The sequence below is a fragment of the Trachymyrmex cornetzi genome, unplaced genomic scaffold (assembly GCF_001594075.2).
Source record: "Trachymyrmex cornetzi isolate Tcor2-1 unplaced genomic scaffold, Tcor1.1 scaffold884, whole genome shotgun sequence".
NCBI classification, from domain to species: domain Eukaryota; kingdom Metazoa; phylum Arthropoda; class Insecta; order Hymenoptera; family Formicidae; genus Trachymyrmex; species Trachymyrmex cornetzi.
Genome location: NW_017300228.1, coordinates 135,990 through 139,046, shown reverse-complemented (window position 1 = coordinate 139,046; position 3,057 = coordinate 135,990). Strand labels below are relative to the sequence as shown.

The following is a 3,057-nucleotide window of genomic DNA, read 5'->3' as shown; positions in this document are numbered from 1 at the left end:
CTATAAACCGCATTTTCGTGTAATTTTTACCTCACGTCATAGACCTTTGTAAATTTTGTAAAAAATTTTTAGATTTGACGGATATCCATTTATGTCCGTATAATTCCGTAAAGTATCAGTCATATTGAAATTTCAGTTATAGATTTCGAAAGTAAAGATTTCAACCTTTAAAATCCTTTTTTAATTTTTTGTCTGCGATGATTTTTCATTGAATTATGGTGTTCTGAATATTGCCCAATTTTTAGCGTGTTTGAAAGTGTTCCCTAGATTTTGTTGAGTAGTGTAGAAAGCTAACTAATCCCAACAACACAGACCTCTAAGAGACGTCCTATGGACGTCCGTATGTCCTTTGAACGTCCTAAGGACATCCTCAGGATGTATCCCGGTTAAAATGTGTTATTAGGGATATTAACGATTGGATCCTATTTCCTCGCCTTATTTCTTTGTGTAAAAAATGTTTTGTCTAATATGTTTTTATATACAATAGATTATTTAGTCAAAAAGGCTCAATTGAAATGCAACATGATGCTCAAAATGAATCAACAATAGACATTAAACACGAACCTATAGCGGATATTCATTATAACAATCAAAGTGAATCAATAATAGATATTAAACATGAATCTACAACGGATATTCAACATAATAATCAAAGTGAATCAATAATAGACAATAAATACCAATCTACAACGGACATTGAACATAACAACCAAAGTGAATTAATAATAGACATTAAACACGAACCTACAATGGATATTCAAAGTAAATCAATAACGGATATTCAGCATGAATCTACAGCAGATATACATGATGTGATAATTCCTAGTGAACGAACACTTGTCATGAAAAATAGCAGTCAAAGAAGGTAAGATAAACACGAAATAAATGGATGCGTTCAGTAGAAAGCAACAGTTTTGCAACCGTTTTATGATTGTCTGTTAACAAGGGACGTTTTTCAATTGTCAGGAACCAATTTGATTCTTTTTGAAATATGTGTCCCAAAATTTTTTGCTAAACGCTCTTGTGTGGATAGAGCGGACTAAACTGAGTCAAAAAGTCCTCTACTATTTTGCAATTTTCGCAATAGTTCATAAGATATTAATTACTAAAAATTGCCGAATATTGGTCATTCTCAATCATTTTTTTCTCAAATACTATCAATATTATAAAAAAACTGCAAGAGACAAAAATTGTTTATTTTCTTCTCATAGAACTCTATAAGGCCGGTATTCATAATCAGATCTTATATTCAAGACCGTCTTAAGTACAGTCTTAAGAAATCACGAACCAATCAGAGGGCCGTATTAATCCATTAAGGCCCATGCCTAATACAGCCGTGATAGCACCAAACTGAATATGTGATTCATAGCATAAGTAAAAAAATTACCAGTATCTTTTCGTTTTGCAAAATTGATTGTTTAAACGATAATTGTTTAAACAAATTGTTTAAAAATACCCATTTTTTAAAAACTAAACGTGCCATTCGATTCTACGTTCGAAAATAAGAAACTTTTATTCTTGGTATTTTTCCAACCCGATGCTTTGTTTATGCAAAAAATTGTTATAAACGATTTGCATGCGCAAAATCGACTTCCGCTCATGCTCTGGGTATTGCATATTGTTTTTTGATTTTCCGGTTTTGACCACTCGTCTTTCCTCTCATTTTGAGGTGGCTTTTTTAGACTCACGATAGAAAAACACCCTAAGTTCAGTGAGAGGCGAGGGGACTTATGGACATAAGCCACCTTAAAATGAGAGGAAAGACGAATGGTCAAAACCGGAAAATCAAAATGCAATACATAGAGCATGGGCGGAAGCCGACTTCGCACATGCAAACCGTTTATAACAATTTTTTTGCATAAACAAAGCACCGGATAAAAAAAATACCAAGAATAAAAGTTTCTTGTTTTCAAACGTAGAATCGAATGGCACATTTAGTTTTTAAAAAATGAGCATTTTCAAACAATTTGTTTAAACAATTATCGCTTAAACAATCAATTTTGCAAAATGAAAAAACACGGGTAATTTTTTTTCGCTTATGCTATGAATCATGTGGTTAGTTTTCGTATTCGTGCACATTAAAGTTGCAAAACGGTAGATTTTTTGGCTCAATTTAGTCCACTCTATCTACACAAAAGCGCCTGGCAAAAAATTTCGAGATACTATACATATTTGTATATTATACAAGATGTATCTGAAATAACGTTCACTAATCATACAGCGCTATTCCTAATAAAAAACTAAGTCGAAAAGTCCTCTACTATTTTGCAATTTTCATGATAGTTAACGAGATATTATTTTAAATATATTAATTTACGAGATATTAATTTCTAAAGATTACCGAATAAACAGATAAAATCGATGTACAGCCATGTGCAAAAATATTAGGCACTTGCAATTTTCTCGTATTTTACGAAAAGTTAAATATCTCGGCGCAAAGAAATCTCGGAGAGATTTCGATCACACATTGTAAAGATAAAGCTTTAAATCTGCGTTAAAATCTTTTGTCTATGATATTTTGTTCATAAGTTATATAAAATTGGAAAATGGTATCTTTACAATGTTTTTGTCTTTCTTCGAAGCGCTACAGTTTAATAAAATATCAGCAAACAAAATTTAATATGAAAATATCTTATGTAGATTTCCTAAGCTTTAAAATGGTTTCTGAAAAAAATTTTATATGATAATTTTCCGCTTTAATTTATCTCTAATTTAGCTTTAAAATGCGTGGTCGAAATCTCTCTGAGATTTTTTCGCCAAGATATCCGGAGACACTGGTAGTGTCTCGGCGCTAAGCCAAAGCGAAGCGACACTGCCGTGGCCTCCTTTACGCGAACCGAAGAGTTGCGGCATATCGAGGTTATCGGATCTCATATAACGGCTGAATCGATCGCGTTCTATGTATGCTCAATCGATAGCCACCACACGAATTGTATAATAAAAGTGCTTTTATTTATTTTGTACGTGCCCTATGAGCGGAGATATCGCGACGCAAAGTTCCGAACTGCTACTTTTCACTTCTCAGATTTTCAGATACGTCGTCCTGGTCATTATTAT

At 32.7% G+C, this 3,057-nt stretch overlaps 1 protein-coding gene across 1 annotated transcript in view; it reads left to right on the top strand.

Annotated features, from left to right (window-relative positions):
• The first annotated feature begins 478 nt into the window (after positions 1-478).
• The window catches only part of Nasp (Nuclear autoantigenic sperm protein), a 95,252-nt gene continuing 92,673 nt past the window's right edge, over positions 479-3,057 (top strand). Inside the window, exon 1 of the mRNA XM_018520217.1 lies at positions 479-865. The gene's annotated coding sequence lies outside the window, so the exon portion shown is untranslated. The remainder of the gene's footprint in view (positions 866-3,057) is intronic.